The sequence below is a fragment of the Panthera onca genome, chromosome B3 (assembly GCF_046562875.1).
Source record: "Panthera onca isolate mPanOnc1 chromosome B3, mPanOnc1 haplotype 2, whole genome shotgun sequence".
Taxonomy (NCBI): domain Eukaryota; kingdom Metazoa; phylum Chordata; class Mammalia; order Carnivora; family Felidae; genus Panthera; species Panthera onca.
The window spans coordinates 127,348,434-127,366,535 of NC_138344.1; the positions used below are offsets into that span (position 1 = coordinate 127,348,434).

General features: G+C 38.8%; 1 non-coding gene across 1 annotated transcript; it reads right to left on the reverse strand.

Moving 5' to 3' along the window:
- Nucleotides 1-1,042: 1,042 nt before the first annotated feature.
- LOC132670491 (U6 spliceosomal RNA) lies at nt 1,043-1,149 on the reverse strand. Its single transcript, XR_009606729.1, has one exon. It is a non-coding gene; the product is annotated as a U6 spliceosomal RNA (small nuclear RNA).
- Nucleotides 1,150-18,102: the final 16,953 nt, after the last annotated feature.

Genomic DNA, 18,102 nt, shown 5'->3' on the forward strand with positions numbered 1-18,102 from the left:
TAATGGAGGTAGAGAAATGATACAGTTCAGTGGAACCAAGAGAGAGTGTGTGGGGTTGAGAGCAATAGGTGAAGGGGCTCAGGGAAATCACAGGGCAATATGGAAGTTGGTGGTCTCTTGAGTGAGGCAGTGGCTGCCGGGGAATTTGCCAGATGGGGCAGGTGAGCACAACAATGGAGAGGGGATGACAGTAAAGTAACAATTCCCACATTAAACACGTGTCTCTTTAGGTAACTTAGACATTCGGTTCTTGCTGTCTATGATTTTTTTTAATTGGATCATTTAAGAAAGGTTTTGAACTGTCAAACCTGTCTTTGTCTAAGTTTTTTCAATCTATGTCTCCTTAAAAGATCCTTGGTAGAGGGGGCACCTGAATGACTCAGTTGGTTCACTGTCTGACTCTTGATTTTGGCTCAGGACAGGATCCCAGGGTTCTGGGATCAAGCCCTGCATTGGGCTCCACACTGAAAGTGGAACATGCTTGAGATTCTCTCTCCCCTCTCCCCTGCTCACCAGCTCTCTCTCTTAAAAAACAAGAAACCAACAAACAAAGAAACAAAGGAACAAACAAAAAACTTGGTAGAAAGAAAGGAACGCGAAAAACCTACACCTAAATTTGATGCAGTAGGACATGACTTTTAGCCTGAGAATGTTAACAATCACCTTTGCCTCAAGGGGGGAAATCAACAAACAAATGAAAAAATAGATGAATACACAAAGAAACATTCTAGGAGTCCTTTGGTGGTGGCTGGCCCGTGGTTGTGGATCTCCTAGGAAATAAAAACACAGACAACTAGAGATGTTTACTTCCTCCTGGTGCCTCTTCCTTTTCCCCTCTCTTTAGTTTTATTGCCATCAACTTGAAGACTCAAAAGGTAAGAAACAAGTAAAATTTATTTCAGATGATTATCAAAAACTGGTTGATCTCTGTTCTCTGTGCCAAGATAGAAACCTGAAGCCTGAACAGTTCACAGGTGAACCTAAGGAAATGATGGCAGTTTACTATTTTGAACAGAAAAAGAATAGAATGAGTTAAGCACCAAAAGGATATGAATATTTCACAAATTTGCATGTGATCCTAGCGCAGGGGCCGTGCTAATCTTCTCTGTACCGCTCCAATTTTAGCATACGTGCTGCCGAAGCGAGCACAGGAATATATATATTTCAAAAAGGACTATATTAACACCCCAAGCATCACCTAATAATCAATTCACATGTGCTTGATTCATGCTCACAGTTTGTGTATTCATAAGCTCATTCCGTATTCCTGCGTGTGGAAAGTGGGAGGCACGAAGCAGACTTCCTTTCTTCTGACTTTTAACCAAGCATGAGAAATAAAGTGCAAGAACTGGACTTGCCAAAATCTCCTGATGCTTGGAGAAAAAAAAAATAATTAAAAGCCATAAATTAATTTAAAATGTGGGGGGAACTGTTTGCAAAATAGGGTACAAAACTTTATTTAAAAGCTATTTCTACTCGTCACATTTTCTCTGCATACTAGAATAGAGTTATGGTTGCAGTAATGGTTTGCTTACGGGCAAGCAATTAAGCACCTGTAGTCACTCCACAGGATGTAGATTTCGCATGAATAGCTATTTTATAAATAAACAAATAGAAACTCATATATGTAATGGCAAAGGCAAACGCCGCTTGGATTTTAAATTTTAAAAGGACTGTTCCGCACTTTTTTGGGGAAATCATTTGTTTCCATATATAAATTGGATTCGACTTAGCCTTTTCATTTTCCACATGAATAATTAATAATGTCATCATTATCCTGACAGTCCCTCTCTAGCAATTTAACCATAATAAGGCTGTAACGATTCACTGCATTAAGGTCCATATAAGCAAGATATGAGCAATGCATATGATGAATATAAGCGTGAGATTTCTCAGATGTAGGTGGAAGTTGATTTTGGATATTCCATCCCCTCTTCTTAGAATTGGTTGTCTATCCTGGGAGAACAGGATTCCTGCCCCAGGGCTCCTCATCTGTTCTCTGGATCTTGAGATGCTTCCTGTTTTAGCGTGTCCTCTGCGGCATATGGAGCACCTTGTAATTTATTCAAATTCAGAAACAACTGATAGAGAATCTCGGCTTTGCCAGGTACCACCTAAGTGACCCTCCTACGTTAGCTGTCTAACTTTTCTAAGCCTGAATATCTTCATGTGAAAAAATAGGGGAGAGATATAATAATCACCTCATAGGCGAGCCTGAAGAATCTTCACTCAGATGGTGGGGCGGGTAATGGTTCTCACAAGCAGGATAGGATGTCTTCTCTGAGATCCGGCTACCAGTTAATAGTAAGCCACCTTTACACTGGCCTGAGAGGGCTGCTCCTTCCCTCTCTGTGCCCTGGACCAAAAGTACCCGGACCTCGGCTTTCTTCAGCAGAGATGGGCAACTGGGCTGGATCTGACAAATGTTTTCACCAAAACCTGTGGGTGACAAAGGAAATTAGTTAATGGGGTTTACCTGATACAGTCTTCTAAGACTGAAGAAGAGCCAGATGATGCTAGGAGGGAAGATTGTGTAAAATAAACTAGTGAGAGACAGGATTTCTTTAATTTCATGAATTTAGAAAAAAAAGAACATAACATACAGTTTAAAGCATGTGGAGGTATCCACGTTGTTTTATTGGACAGTTCTCAAATGTTATGCAAATAATTTATTAAAATAAGACTTAACTTTAACAGGTAGAATTGTAGACAAAGCCTAGACTTTGGCAGCAGGTGTATCTGTTTTTGAAAATCAGATTCACTGTTGACTTTGAAAGTTTAGGGAAGCTGTTTAGCCTCTCAAAGATCACTGTCCTCATCCGTACAAGAATGATAATGATAGTTGCCTTAGGGTCAGCAACCAGTCACTTAGCAGATTATCTGCATGGGAGTAAAGTCTCAATAAATTTTAGGTATCATATTGAGATGGGTAGGATATGAAATTAAGAGCATGGGATCTTCTTCCAGAAGCCTGAGTTGTAGTTTTGAAAATCCAAATTATGCCGAAACATTTTCATAAAACACAACTCTCGCTTAACTTTTCTTTGATTGCACTGTGTGCAATAATACTAGAAAAAAGTGAACCGTTTTATTCAGAAAACAGACAAACCAATGACTTTAACCACTTTCTGAGATTTACCTCCTACACATGGATTTTTCTGTGCTGTTCCTTACCTAAGGGCTGCTTTGAGCCAGCTTTCAGTAAGAATCTGAGCCCACCTCCTTCCCACAAATAACAATTACAACTAATGTCGACACAACGCTGGTTGTTTTTGTTGATTCCCAAAGGAATTCAACAAAAGCAGGAAAGATTAACGAGGGAAGCTGAGGCTCATATGATATAGCACGTGCACTCAAAAAACTTGGCAAGTTTAAAGTCAAATTAGGAATTGACATTAAACCTTGAAAAGTTGGCTGTAAAGAATAGGATAGCAACTAAAATTTACAGCAGAATAAAATGTTAGAGTCCTAATAAATGTTCAAGGAGAATATATACTCTAAAAGAGTAGATTCATTCCAAGGTTATCTTAGATTTCATAGAAACGTTTCTATAAGTCTCTACGTAAAAAAGTGGAGAAAGAGAAGGGCATTTAACAACTCACAGAAAAAAAAAGATATGTCTCTTAAATTACTATAAAACTACCTATAATTTTTGTCAATTATGATATATTCTTATTATGAGATTCTGAGAGTCATTGTAGTACAAATGGAATTGTGAAATGTATTAAGAAACAGCAAATAACAAACTGCATCCAAAACAGAAGCACCTGCTCAAGAAGAGACCTTCCGTTTTGCTACTCGTTCGTTTCCCGCCAGTTCCCATGGCATTTAATAAATCCCAGAACCACACCCACCTCATCTACAGGTTATTAGCTGTAAAATGGTTAGATGGGAATGACATTAGGTAGATGAAACAAGAGTATATGTTTGATAACAACGCACACTCGATATTTCAATAACGTCAATAATTTCATTAAAGTAAAATGAGAACATTTTATTCAGACTGTCATAACAGTTCAGAAAGTTGCTCTAACGTCGCCTCCACCTCCCGAATTCTAGAGCAATTTATCCTGTCCTATGGTTAAAGCTAGAGTGGATCATAAATATGGTACCACAAATTTAAAAGTGTGTTCGATTCCCACAATAGTTGGGAATAAAGTAGCTGCCTCTGGTATTTTTCAGAGCATACTGCATGAAAGCTTGCAATACTCCTGCACCATGCAGATCTTTTAAAATAGAAATCAGAATGGCAAGAGTTATAGAAATTGACTTGACTTTGGGCCTGAGAGCGATTATTGCATAAAGAAATTAACAACTTTCTTCAAGTAGTGGTAAATGTCTTGACTCAAGGATGTGACCTTTCAGCACAGACAGACAGGCGGGGACAAACTTAGTCACATCAGCAAAGCACTGAGCAGGGCAGAGAAGGGCATCAGGCTGGACACATTTCAGTTGTACCTGGCTAGCGATGAAGAGATGTGGTGTTTAATGGAGTATTCCATTTACTCATAAGCATGCGTGTAGAATTTGCTATGTGGCAGGCACGAATTCAAGCCCACTAAAAATACTAGCTAGAGGGGCACCTGCATGGCTCAGTCGGCTAAGCATCAACTCTTGGTTCGGCTCGGGTCATTATCTCATGGTTCCTGATTTCGAGCCCCATGTCAGGCTCTGCAGTGTGGAGCCTATTTCAGATTCTCTCTCTCTTCCTCTCTCTGTCCCTGGCTTGCTTGTGCTCTCTCTCTCTCTTCTTTCTCTCAACAATAAATAAATAAACATTAATATATATATATTAACTGTAATTGTCCTCCTAACAACGTATGAGATAGGAACTATATTTACCCATGTTTTGCAGATGGGGAAACTGAGGTGCAGAGTGGTCAAGCATCTTGCCTAAGGACTCAGAGACAGCAAACGGTGTGCTCAGGATTGGGAGTCAGGCGCTATACCTCCAGGTCAGTGCTATGTTGTCAACCACAATGATAAGTACTTGCAAAAAGTCCAAAGGACTCTTTGCCTCCATTTCAGCAAAGGCTTCAATTGTAAGAGAAGAAAAGAAAAAAAAAAAAAAAAAAAGAAAGAAAAGAAAGCAGTACAAAGGCCCCCATATTCCAAAGAAAGTCCCTTTGCAAAAATTCTAAATCCATCAGGGTTTATTCGGTTATGCTGTGGTGAGGACTGACCGCCGCCCCCCACACCCCCCAGGGGCTCAACCACAGAGGAATGTTTCTTGCTCCAGCCAGAGGGTATCTAATGTTGGCTGGGGCTTCTCCTTCAGCATCTCTACTCTGAGACCCAGGCTGGGGGCAAGGCCTTTATCCAGAACCCTGTCAGCTCTCATGTCAGAGAGAAAGCAGGCCCCGGTAGGTTTTACATCTGTGTTTTGTGTGCCTACATGTAACAGTGGTCAATTCTACTTCCCATTTATTGGCCACAGCGAGGTGCATGGTCCTGCCAGCCGACAGAGGAACTCAAGGGACAATCCTACCATGTGTGTGGAAAGATATGGAGGGAGGGAACCATGCGAGAGAGTTGGAGAACAAGAATATCGTGCAAACAACAGTTATTACCACCACTAACGGGGTAGCTTAAAACTCCTTTTTAAATACCTGACGTCTCACCTACACAACAACTTCAAAGCCTCCAAGTATAATGGTCAGGGACGTTGAAGCTGGTGAGAGAATATCCTTAGAAAACATCGTTGGAGTGTCCGTGCACTTTCTTTACCCCTTTTCCATTGAAAGAGGAAGGACGTGCTCACCTTCCTCGCCTCCCCTCTAAGGGAACAATTGCAGAGGTTAGTTTGTGTGCTCTGGAATTTGTGGACCCACTGAATTGATGTCTGAGTCACAGCTGAGCAATCATGTGACAGGCTGACCGCAGATCCATTCTGCACAGTAGGTAACATGTGCTTCCAGTATGGGTCAAGGTGAAAGTTTCCTGTGGAATAGAGAGGAGGGAGAGATTGAGAGAGACAGAGAGAAAGAGAGGGGCAAAGACAAGACAGAAAACTGAAAAAGAGACAAAATGAAACAGAGAGAAAGACAGAGAAAGGGCAGTGCAGGAGCGAGTGAGTCTTTGTAGGAGTCTTTGCACAGGAGAGCTTCCTGAAGGGGCAGCGGGACCCCCTGAAAACAGGGCTGTGTGGGAGTGGTCGAGGACCAAGATCACCAGGGTAAGCCCTATGCAGCCAGCCAGAGCGTGGCCCCCCATAAATGGGACGAGCTCCCCATAAATGGGAGGGGTTCTATGGAAACCAGAAAGCACCTCACAAAAAAAAGAGTCAGCTTTAAACTCTACCTAGACCATTTTCCTGTTTTCATCTTCTCTGGCACACACCTCTCCCCTCCTACCACGGAGGGGTCAGAACACAGCTAGAGATCAGGAGTGAGGTGTGTGTGTGTGTGTGTACGTGCTCTCTCTCTCTCTCTCTCTCTCTCTCTCTCAAAATAAATAGCCCACTAAAAAAAATTAAAAAAATAAAAAGAATTGTTTTATGGCCCTAAGCCTGGCATACTGATCACAGAACTGAGGTTGTTAGCAACTAAAGCAACTGGGAAACATTTATACTAACAGAAGAATGAACAGATAACCTATGGGACAGCCTGTGACCTCACTCACTACCAGAGGAGGAGCCAGCACCACAGGCAAAGTTAGCATTGCTCCCTGATAGACTCTAGAACTTGCCACTTTTAAAGTCCCAGCTGTAGAGAATGCTCATGGCCTAGTATAAGTTTTATTCTTCTCAAATAATCCTTTGGTTATCTTTATATTAAATAGCAGAGCTCAATATCCTGACTATATGGACCCCAATTCTGTTGTTGTTGTTGTTGTTGTTGTTATTCTTTTTAATGTATATTTATTTATTTTGAGAGAGAAGGAGAGAGCCAGAGCGAGTGAGCATGAGCAGGGGAGGGGCAGAGAGAGGGAGAGACAGAATTCTAAGCAGGCTCCATGCCACCAGCTCGGAGCACAACATGGGGCTCGAACCCGTCATGATCTGAGCCAAAATCGAGAGCTGGATGCTTAACCGACTGAGCTCCCCAGCTCCCCAACCCCAAATCTTTATAGATCTTACATTTCTATTCCACAGAGTAGACCTGCCCATACACTGACCCCCTCAGAATCGCCTTGAAAAACTATATATTTCTCAGTGTATAAAGTATACTTGTAATTGAACACACACATACCTGCACATTGATTGTATTTATTTTTTTTATTTTGAAATAATACCAAACTTACAGAATATGTGTAAGCACAGCAAAGTCCTTTTTCTTCCTGAACCAGGTGTGAGTTAGATGCTGACATGATGCCCGCCACTCTCAAATATTTTGGTGTGTATTTCCAAGCAAACAAAGACATTATCCTACAAAACCAAAAAATTTCAATCAAAATCACGAGATCAGCTTCAGTATGTAGGGTGGTTAATCTCATGTGTCATCTTGGCTAATCTGTGGTGCCCAGTTGTTGGGTCAACCACTAGTCTAAATGTGGCTATGAAGGTATTTTATGTATGTGATTAATATTTACTATAAGCTGGCTTTAAGTAATGGAAATTTGCGTGGGTAATGTGGATGGACTCCATTCAATCAGCTGAAAGGCCTTAACAACAAAATAGAAGTTTTCCAGAAAAAGTGGGAATTTGGCCTCAGAACCACAAGACCATAAAAGAGAAACCTTGCTTGAATTGCCAGCCTTCCAGGCTTCTCTACATATTTCAGAGTGCAGAACCCCCAAATCACCTGCAAATTCCTTAAAATCAATAAACCTCTCTCTAATATAAAATACATAATGTAAATTTTATATCTCTATCTCTATCTCTAGATCATTTATCTCTACATCTATATCTAAAATATCTCCGAGTCCTTTTACTGCCTTAATCAGAAACTGTATCTCAGGCTACTTTGTCCTTTCTGACTCGATAGTTTTGGAGATGACAGGCGAGTGTTTTTGGTGAACATCTCTCAATCTGAGTTTGTTATTTCAGCAGAAACTGGTTTAAATTGTGATCTTTATTAGGATTATCTCTGCCACGATTCTCTGTTTTTCTCCTGGCATCTAACCATGGCAGACAATATTGATTTGTCTAATTTTTTTATACAGTTACCTGCATCACTTGATTAAAAAAGTATCTGGCAGTCATCTCCATTGAAAAACTGCTTGTTTTCTCTTTGTAACTAATAAGCAATTGCTGACAGGTAATTTGAGACTATGTAAATATCCCATTCCTCATCAAAATTCCTGTCATCTATGTATCTATGTACCTACCTGTTCATTCATGCATCTATCCATCCATCCATATCAGTTGTGTGTTCATGGATTTCTATTTATTCAATGGATTAGAATCTTTTCCTGTCTTTATTTTCATGCTTAAATTGTCTCAGAGTTGACCAGTAGGATCCTTTCAAGTTCTCTTCTTTGGCCTTTTGGTACTAGTCATCTTTTATGTAGTACTTCCTTAAATTCTGACAAGACGTTTCAGATTAATTTGTATTTTTCCTGTTTCAGCCATGGAATCCATTTTTCTATGGAGTTCTAGACCTTGTAGGTAATAGTGATATTTCAAAACCAAGATTTTGGTGTTAAGTGTAAATAACACAGTAAAAAAATTTTTAAAAACTATGACTTCCATAGATAGGTAAAATGATAAATTATAATCATAACATCTAAGTTTGCTTAGAAATTTAGAGAAAAGTGAGCAAACAATTGAAGAAGTATATTAATTCCAGTCAGCTTAAATTTCATAAATCCTTTATTTGTTCTTCTTAGGATACTGTAATTCCTGATGGTGTACTTGAAAGAAGTCTTAAGGAAAAGTATCACTAGTTAAATGGACCCCACTAGTTCTATGGCCTTCTAGAAAGACAGTGCTCCTCTCTGGGACTGACTTTTAATACTTGTAGAGGAAAGGGGTTAGACTTGGTGATCTCAAAGTCCTTTTCCATCGTTAACATTCTTTGATTTGAGGATTAAATAAGAAGCAATTTATTTTCCTCCCCTAGACTTTTTTTTTTTTTTTTTTTTTGCCAATAGGTACATTGCCCAGTAACAATGCATTCCTTGTCTTACTAACTAAAAGATCCATTAAAGAAAGCGTTGTGACCCAGAGCACAGGCCACCTTATATTTCCATGAGAAAGCTTTTAAGCATTAAATTTCTACATGTATTATTTACTTTAACTTCCCATCTCTCATGGAACCAGACATGCCCTCTGTATCCTAAATTCTCCATCACCCCTGAGAACACTTTTATGTGGTTAGATTTAACTTTTTAATGTAAGGAAAAAAGGTTTTTGTTTTTTTTTTTTTTTTTTTTTTTTTTTTGCTTTTTAATCCTGGGATTGTTTTACAGTTTTGGTTTCTTTGTGACCTGATAAGCAGATTTCTCCAAATTGCAGATCTGGTCACATTATTCATAGTAAGGAGATCATCAATTATTTTTAAGATTAAGCCTCAAAGAGGCTTGATTTTTTGCATCAGTGTAATGGAAATCAGAAACAAAGGGAAATCAAATTGTCCTTGAGAGGAAAAATATTTGTGGCATAGATTTTGGATGCAGAAAATAGAGTCTTCTTCAGGGTAAGAAGTATCTACCTTGCTTTACATTGGGATTTTCAAACTAATCAACTGCTGTCTGTGGACAGGATGAAAGAATAGGAAGGAAGAAAGGAGAATTTGCCATTCCTAGCTGAGCAGGGTCCTTCATGGAGTCAAACACGACACGATAGGAGCACAGATAATGCAATGGGGAGATAGTCCAATGGCCCCCATGACATCAGAGGAGGTTAGAAGCTGTTGCTCGACTTCCGCATGGCCTTAGACAGCTTCAGGCATCAGACCTGTAGTCCTTCCACTTAGAACCATATTTTGTTTTGCTTTCAAAGCATTTGTTTTCGGTCCATTAGTTAACTTGATTTAAGTCTGAATACGTCTTTCAGGGGCAGAAGCCCTGGGCACCTTCAGCATGTGAGCGCTGCAGAATCTGAGAGGACTTGAGCAGTCACAAGGACACAATTGGCACTGTTAAGTCTCCTCCACTGCAGCTTGGAATCTGGGAAATGTGTGAAACTAAACACAATGTAATGGGGTCAGGCTTTCAAAATACTCTCTGTATTTATGAGAACACAGTGATGTTTCGTATTATAAGGTGAAAAAATGTTTTTCTTCCTTCTTTCCTGCTCTAACTCTTCTATTGCCAATGTGAATGCAAACTCTTTGATATATTTAATGGAACAAAAGGCAGTAGGAGTCTGATCTCTGGAGACCCCCAAAGCCAGATGAGATAATTAACTGCCCTGAATGCTTTAAGAATGTTGAAGTATATTTTATCCAATGATGGCTTTGATGACCCAGTATATCCGTTCTGACCTCTAAGTGGATGTATTTGATTTCTGTGTGTGTGTGTGTGTGTGTGTGTGTGTGTGTGTAAACAAATGGAAATCTTATAATTTATTAGTGTCAGCCATTGATATAAAAGATATTTACATATTTTAAAATTTTAATTATGTTTTTAGTTTTATTTTTTTCATAATCTCTACATCCAACCTGGGGCTTGAAGTCACAACCCAAGATCAAGAGTTGCATGTTTCACTGACTGAGATGTCCAGGTGCCCCAAGATAGTTATGATTTTTTACCTATAAGATATTGTGAACACACTCATCGTCAAATATAAATTTACTAAGGATATACTTGAGTATTTCTTTACTTCAGTAAAACCAAGAGGCTTTTTAAAAGAAGAGCTACTAAGCCCCAGTCCCAACTTGAAATCATGACCGTCAAAATCTATTTATATTTCCTGGGATATTTGGGTTTCTCTCTCTCTCTCTCTCTCTCTCTCTCTCTTTTCCCCTATCTCTCTCTCTCTCTCTTATGTTCTCTTAATTCTGATGTTAATTCCATACTGGACAGAATCACACTTAAACAATTTCCTGGAAAGAAACACAAAATCATTTTAAAAGACACAAATTTACGTCAACAGAAAGAAAAACTTACCGCTCATACAACTTCACATGGGAGGTTTGAGGTAAAGCTAGTCCTAAGCAAGCAGAATAAGAGACAGAAGCTCAACCCAGATTTCGCTCTTTTTCTCCCTCTTGTTTTTCCCTGTGGTTTGGCTCAATTTTTTCCCTCTGTAAATAGGTTACTTTCTTTTTCGCAGATTCTATGCTGAAGCCCCAAAACTGAGAGTCACCACACACATCCTGAAACTTGATATTATCAAACAGCAAGAGAATTATCATAATTGTGTATGGCATCTCTCTGAAGCTGTGTGCTTGCTGAATTCAGAAGCCTGGAGACCTACCTAGTGCTGTCACCATGAGCTCAGAAGCAGAGTTTTTAGGAAAACATAACATGTGTCTTCAGGAGTTTGGTATACGAACCAAAGTAGTGGCTTCGGTATGTGAACCAGAGAAGAAGGCCAGAGGCTGGCTGGTGTAGCTTCTGCTGGAAAGGAAAAGAAGTGAGGAGAGTGTATTCTTCACTCCCACAGTATCACAGGGGAGAGATAACATTATCTTCCTGTCTTTGAAGAAATAGGCTGGACAAGGTTTCTGGTACCTCACCTTAGACAGCTGCTTGACCTGTACTATGCCAAGGCCTGAACACAACCCACACTTGTGCCCCAAGAGAATATTTCTGGGAAAGAAGGTGTTGCCAGCCTGGAGAAGATAACAATGACACAAATTAAAAAAATATATATATATATATTAATATAGAATGACTTCCAAATAGGACTCAGGCAGATTCATTAAACTTTCAGTAAGTCATGGAGTTATGGTCTACCTACAATATCGTCGGGGGGGGGGGGGTTGGCAATGAATATTAATTAGGCAGAGGATCTTTGAAGACAGTGATTAAAAAATAAATAAATTAGACACCTTGTTGTGTGCATTCCATCATGGTGAAAAACACTTGGACTGACAGTCCAAAACATTGGCTTTATAAACACATGGATTACACCCTTACCCAAAGCTGTGACGTTTAATCTCTGATGGCTACCAGCAGAGAAGATATTGGCTCTTCCTTTAACTTCAACTAAGAAAATCCTTGAACCAGACTCTGATTTGTTCACTTTCACCCAAAAGTCCACTTCAGTGCAAGGCGTCTTAAGTATGGATGAGTACCTCCCTACTGTCACATACTTGAAACTCCTTAAAGTGGAGAGATTGCTAATCCCCAAAGGAGGAAACGTTCTGAGCAGATAAAATACTAAGTACCCTTGCCCCAGGGCCTGAAAGAGAAGACTACATCTTTTATAAAGAAGGGATCTTACTATATAACACTCCTCTGTTCAAAATCTTTCTTTTATTTTGTAGTTCAGTTGCACTTTCCTCTAGCCTTTCTTCAAATCCTTTCTTTCAAAACATTTTGCTTGTATACATGAGACATTTATTGAAACAAGTCGAATTATTAAATTAGGTTAAAAAAGACATATCAAGGAAACCATACACATTTGACCCTTGGGCAATGCGGGGGTTAGGGACACTGACCCCTGTGTAGTCAAAAATCTATTAACTCTTGACTCTCCAAAAACTTAACTACTAGCATATCCTACTGTTGATCAGAAAACTTGCCCAAAACATAAACAGTTAATTAACACATATTTTATATGTTGTATGTATTTATTATGCACCATATTCTTATCATAAAGTAAGCTAGAGAAAAGAAAAGAAAATATCATTAAGAAAACCACAAGGAAAATACATTTATAGTACTATATTGTACTTATCAAGAAAAAAATCTTCATATAAGTAACCTGCACTGTGTTGTTAAAGTACTGTGTTTTCTTTTTCTTTAGGACTTTTCTTAATCCATAAAATTGTACCTGTAATTAGTACGAATCTCTCTAATTTTTCTTGGAACGCTTTTTTTCCTAGAACATTTGTTTCCCATTAAATCTGTGGAGCCATGACATAGATTATGCATACTGACAATAGGTGTGGGTATGTAGATACACATATATTTAGATGCTTATGAATACCTATTTATTCACATACACAAATATATATAGCACGACATCTATGTAACAGGCAAGCAGAGGAGTTCGACTTCACGGTTGCTATAGGCTATGTACCACAGAGTTACATTTTTAGATTTTCTATTTTCCATCTGCTGATTTCAGATAGAGAAATTTTTGTGCTTTCAGAAAGAGAGTTGCTGGAAATGTTTTGCTTTCTTCTTTGTACTATTCTGTATTAGTTTACTTTAAGTATTTGATTTGTCATTAATTTCTTATGGATCAAGTGTTATGTTGAAAAATGTCCTTGGTAATTGGATTCTCTCGTAATTTATCCAAGTCAGTATGAAATCAGACATTAAGGACCATGTGGGGGTCATCGGCAAAAAGAACTATTTCCTCAATTCCAGTTCCCAATGCAATGCTAACATTGGAAGTAACCATTATGGTTTCTATTTTACTTCATGCTAGGCACATCAATTCCTATTGGGAAGACTTTCTTGATGTCATTTGACTGGTCTATGCTCACTTCCAAGGACCACACACTCTTCTAATAAAAGCTCCTCTGTTACTGCCAAGTCCTACCTACATGAAAGCAGTTCTTGAATGTTCATCTCTCTATACCATTATTCTCCAAGGGACTGGGTTAAAGAGAATGACTTTCTCAATTGCCACCTTGTCCTAACACATCATTCCAGGGAACATTTCTACTTTCCTAACTCACACATTTTTGAAACTATATTATGTGCATTGTAATGATTCATAGTCAGCTGAATTTAATCAGTGTAGACTCTGCAACTGTCTCACCTTGCGATATATATACTTTGATAGACACTGACAGTGTGGCATAAATTCCTAGAATGTGGGGAAGCATAGATTTAAAAAAAAACTTTTATCTGTTTTGATGTCATTCCTATCATGCTTCCGTGTGCAGAGAAGTCCTTCATAAATGCGAATATTTCTGAGCTCAGCTTCAGCCCTTTCAGTTTTCAGAAGAGAAACTAAGGACAGTAGATGTTATTTGCTTTTTCAAAACTTAGGCAACCACCTGCTGGCAGAGGAAAGATGAGGGCAGAGATAGTTTCATTTTCATCCAAAACTCTTTTCCCCCTCACTAAACCATGCTGCCTCTTCGTTTTCTAGAGTCCTACTTAATTCTGAACATATCCAGTGGAGGAGAAAATGAGGCAATTTGTCGCTTGCCTTCTATAGATTTATAACATAAACATCTAGATGCTGTGGTTGAATCTGTAAGGTGGATAAGACTTCCAGGGGACACAACTCCATGAATGTGCATTGAATGAATTACAGAGAAGGAATGTTTATTTCATTAAACACCTGAAGTTATTTCCTTAATTGAACCACTCTCTTGGCAGTGTGTGCTCTAGACAGCCAGCAGATCTGTGAGACTTTCACTGTGCTGTTTCTCAGAGGACAGTCATAACCCAGCACAGGAGCCTTCCAAAGTAATACAGAGGCACTGAGCATGATCACTCTTGGACCTACTGAGTCTACCCGGTTATGTTTCCGACCCTTGGCCTCTGTTGTCTTCACGTTCCATTCTTCTATTTCCTTAGTCATGCCATGCTTTACCCCACTCCCAGTTTACTTCCCGCCGTAGATTTTCTTCTTCAGGGACTCAAATCATTTCTTTTCCCCATCTTCCTTAGTTTTGTTCCTTAATGCCTCATCACTTGGCTCAACTATAAATATCTTTAGATTGTGAACTCCCTGAAGGCAGAGACCAAGATCCCCTTGTTTCTGGTGCCAGTGTAGTCTGGCTCCTCATGGAAGCTTAATAACTACTCTTTAGGTTGATTAATAGTTAACATGTCATGAAAATTAAGATATTTTGATATTTAAAAATGATCCAGAAGGAACATGCTAATGACTTTGCTCTAAAGCATTGGTCTCTGGGGACAAAAAAGGATCTCAATTTCCCTGTACCATTGCGAAGGATAAAGATGGTTTTTAATGTGGAGTAATTTGACTATAATTTCTCCAATTGTACCATGAAGGTAGGCTCCCAAGGTCCTAATATAAAGCTGGTTCTAGTATTAAGAAACCCAGAAATAACATCATTGGCCAAGGTGCCTAGGGAGGGTGCTATACGTGATCCATTTCTCAAGGCATTGAAATTTATTTTTCCTCTCAGTTTCTTTACTAAGAACAGAATCTTTGGGTGCAAAGGAAAGGAACATAGAGACCATTTACTCCTAATGATCCCTACCTGGTTCTTAAAATCCATGGGGCCTGTAAAATGAAGCAGTAATTCAAAAACCCGGATAATGATATAAGCTAATAAGATGCCTTTACTTTTGCCTGAAATTGTAGCACTCCATATGAGTAATAGTCCTTATACTAGCAATTTTGCTATTAGCAAATAGTTCTGATGGATAGCCATATGTTTTTTTTATTTAAAATAAAACTTAAATATATAACTCTTAACCCAATAAATAAATGAATACATAGAACTCAATATCTTTCCCCCCCAATTTTCATACCTATTGGGCAGGAGATGGGAATAATATATATGATTGTGGTGGAGGAAACTTGTGGAAAACAAAGGTAGTTCACACTATTCAATTCCTTGATGAGACAGTAGTATCTGGAATTATTAAATGATTGGCCTTGTGTGCCAAAGTAGCGATCGGCAGCATTTGGATTTCCTTCTCCAGGACATTGCTCTTCCTCATTCCCATATCTACCTCTATATTATTCAAGAAACGTGATGTGAATTATTTCTCATAGATACTCAACCTTGACATACTTATAAAACATTCCATAGACTTTCTGGAGTTATCGCCTACAAGCCATACTTGCTTGCACCTTGAGCGCTTGAAATACATCTACAAATCCCTATAAGGTGTATTCTTTGTTGCTTTGTGACCCAGTGATGACTTATTACTTGAATACTCAGAAGAGCCTACAGAGACAAATGGCTCAGAGCTTCTCAGGCTCTACAGTGTATGCTAGACCAGATAAAATGTGTTTGTGATACAGGTTAAACCTTAACAGTCTCCCTGCAGGGTTACACTCTGCTGTTTCCACTAAAGGGAAAGAGGAGATTTTAGATATAAATGCGCATTAAGAGTTGAAAAGACTTTTAGTGAACAAGAGCAGAACAGGTTTAGTGATATAACAAAACCCAGCCAACAGCAGCTTCAGAGAGGTGCACACTGGGTGTTTCAGGCTCAGAGAACTATACAAATGTAATGCTTGATTTTCAAATGCAAGGTCACTCTGAAAGTTACTCCACAATAAGCCATATTTGACTCCATAGTTTTGATGATTACTGAAAATTATCTCTCAACGTATTTGTATGGTATTTGTTGTTTTTCTCAAAAGATTTAAAAATTCCAAAAGAATCAACACAGTTTATTTTATTGCTCATATATTCAGCTCATGCATTACCTCTTCTCTGAACACCTTCTCACACAACCTTCCACCTCATTGGTCGTGAAATAGTCATAGTCCTCAAAACATTTATTGTATTTATACATTTAGTCAGAGGCAATCAACTGGACAATACCCTGCATCCTCCTAAATTAGAAATTATTTTTGGTTATTAGCCAGATTTCTAGTGCCTACACACAGTTTCTGGCCAGAGGCAGGGGCTCAGTGAAGTTATTTGAATTATTGTCTATAATATAAAGGCAATATTGTGTAGTACAAAAGTTGTTGGAATTAAAATCAATTTGTTAAAAGACTCTTAAAAACTGAGAACAAACTGAGGCTTGATGGGGGGGTGGGAGGGAGGGGAGTGTGGGTGGTGGGTATTGAGGAAGGCAACTGTTGGGATGAGCACTGGGTGTTGTATGGAAACCAACTTGACAATAAATTTCATATTAAAAATAAATAAATATGTAAACTTTAAAAAGAGTGTAAAAATAAAATAAAATAAAATGCATGATTTGTTAAGGGGAGTCATTGAACCTACCACCTTCTCAAGTAGATGCAACTTTGTAGCGAGATGTCTGTCTGCATTAGAAAATCCTAAGGTGGTTAAAACCAGATTGTTTTATGGATAGAATTATGTGTCCCCTAAATTTATATGTCAAAGTCCTAGCCCTCAGGTACGTCAGAATGTGACTTTCTTTGGAAATAGGGTTATTCAAGATGTTATTAGTTAATTTGAGAGCATCAAGGTGGGTCTTAATCTAATATGTCTGGAGACCTCACAAAAAGGGGAAATTTGGAGGCAAGCATGCACACAGAGAGAATGTCATGTGGAAGCTGAAGGCAGAGAGCAGGGTTATGCTTCTATAAGCATAGAAATGCAAAAATTTCCAACACACTGCCAGAAGCTAGAGGAAAGACACGGGACAGGTGTTTTGTTGTTTTTCCACAACTCTCACAAGGAACCAACTCTACAGCTGTTTTGATCTTAGACTTCTGGTTTCCAGAACAGTGAGACAATATACTTCTGTTGTTCTAAGTCACCTTGCTTGTGGCACTTTCTGGCACTTAGAAAAACTAATACACTTGCTGATGCAAGTTTTGAATTTAAAATATAATCATTCAAGTGGCATTTCTCTATACATCTTGAGAATACATAAGTTAATTGTGCCTGAATAGCCTCAATGTCCAATGGGAAGCCCAGGCACTAAATGCTTCAATTTCCTTAACATAGGTCAGTATAATGCCTATTTGATATATGGAAGATCTATTGATTATATCCACAGTTTAGTCCCCTAAAATGGCAGAACTATCAGAGCAAGATATTGTCTTTCCATCTGCTTAGATGTGCTGATGTAAGGGTAGTCCCTCCTGACTGGAAGGACCCAGTCTCTTTGGAACCCACTTATTTGCGATTCACGCCATCAATCATTTTCTGCCCTCTCCATTTGCTGAATTCCTTTTTGGCTAAACATCATTTCTTTTCTTTAATATTCTTTCTAGAGAGAGGATACAAAGCAGCATAAAAGCTTTCTTGAACTTTACGCTTACACTGCAACACACTTTTCTTTGTAAAGAAATATGCCTCTGCTGTCACTTCTGGAGCTAGAAACTCAAAACTTCATCTTAACCAAACAGATGTCGTAAGGGGTTGTGGTTCTGGCTATCTTTGCCGCAAATAAGCTGCATGACCTGCATAAGCCACTTAAGTTCTAAGGGTCATAAGTTCTTCAGCTGTAAAATAT